Source organism: Triticum aestivum, unplaced genomic scaffold, assembly GCF_018294505.1.
Source record: "Triticum aestivum cultivar Chinese Spring unplaced genomic scaffold, IWGSC CS RefSeq v2.1 scaffold155299, whole genome shotgun sequence".
In the NCBI taxonomy this organism is placed as follows: Eukaryota; Viridiplantae; Streptophyta; class Magnoliopsida; order Poales; family Poaceae; genus Triticum; species Triticum aestivum.
The window spans coordinates 1-1,380 of NW_025271652.1; the positions used below are offsets into that span (position 1 = coordinate 1).

Genomic DNA, 1,380 nt, shown 5'->3' on the forward strand with positions numbered 1-1,380 from the left:
CCCGTGAATCGTGAGCACCCAGCTATGACTTACCGCACTCGTGCAAAATAATAAAACACGGTAAATATATTACTTACACGTGCGTTTTGTTTTGCAAGCGGCGCGAAAAAAATTAAAAAGGGAATGCAACACGAGGACTTCCCAGGAGGTCACCCATCCTAGTACTACTCTCGCCCAAGCACGCTTAACTTTGGAGTTTTGATGGGATCCGGTGCTTTAGTGCTGGTATGATCGCATCCGACATGTTACCCCGGTCTTCGTCCCTTATCCTTGCCCCTCCCAGCTCCACTACAAAGACGATTGCACATTGCTTTGGCCGCTCCCTCTCAACTACGGAGACGAGTTTAACGCGGTTTCCACCCCTCCCTCTCAACCGCACCAGTGCACGCTTGCCGCGCCACAACGCCGACGCTGGGCCCGTGAATCGTGAGCACCCAGCTATGACTTACCGCACTCGTGCAAAATAATAAAACATGGTAAATATATTACTTACACGTGCGTTTTGTTTTGCAAGCGGCACGAAAAAAATTAAAAAGGGAATGCAACACGAGGACTTCCCAGCAGGTCACCCATCCTAGTACTACTCTCGGCCAAGCACGCTTAACTTCGGAGTTCTGATGGGATCCGGTGCTTTAGTGCTGGTATGATCGCATCCGACATGTTACCCCGGTCTTCGTCCCTTATCCTTGCCCCTCCCAGCTCCACTACAAAGACGATTGCACATTGCTTTGGCCGCTCCCTCTCAACTACGGAGACGAGTTTAACGCGGTTTCCACCCCTCCCTCTCAACCGCACCAGTGCACGCTTGCCGCGCCACAACGCCGACGCTGGGCCCGTGAATCGTGAGCACCCAGCTATGACTTACCGCACTCGTGCAAAATAATAAAACACGGAAAATATATTACTTACACGTGCGTTTTGTTTTGCAAGCGGCGCGAAAAAAATTAAAAAGGGAATGCAACACGAGGACTTCCCAGGAGGTCACCCATCCTAGTACTACTCTCGCCCAAGCACGCTTAACTTCGGAGTTCTGATGGGATCCAGTGCTTTAGTGCTGGTATGATTGCATCCGACATGTTACCCCGGTCTTCGTCCCTTATCCTTGCCCCTCCCAGCTCCACTACAAAGACGATTGCACATTGCTTTGGCCGCTCCCTCTCAACTACGGAGACGAGTTTAACGCGGTTTCCACCCCTCCCTCTCAACCGCACCAGTGCACGCTTGCCGCGCCACAACGCCGACGCTGGGCCCGTGAATCGTGAGCACCCAGCTATGACTTACCGCACTCGTGCAAAATAATAAAACACGGTAAATATATTACTTACACGTGCGTTTTGTTTTGCAAGCGGCGCGAAAAAAATTAAAAAGGGAATGCAACAC

At 51.2% G+C, this 1,380-nt stretch overlaps 3 non-coding genes across 3 annotated transcripts; all 3 read right to left on the reverse strand.

The window, feature by feature from the left end:
* Positions 1–120: 120 nt before the first annotated feature.
* Positions 121–239, reverse strand: LOC123178199 (5S ribosomal RNA). The gene has a single exon (XR_006489395.1). It is a non-coding gene; the product is annotated as a 5S ribosomal RNA (ribosomal RNA).
* Positions 240–536: 297 nt separating this feature from the next.
* LOC123178198 (5S ribosomal RNA) lies at positions 537–655 on the reverse strand. The gene has a single exon (XR_006489394.1). It is a non-coding gene; the product is annotated as a 5S ribosomal RNA (ribosomal RNA).
* Positions 656–952: 297 nt separating this feature from the next.
* Positions 953–1,071, reverse strand: LOC123178197 (5S ribosomal RNA). The gene has a single exon (XR_006489392.1). It is a non-coding gene; the product is annotated as a 5S ribosomal RNA (ribosomal RNA).
* Between the last annotated feature and the right edge of the window lie 309 nt (positions 1,072–1,380).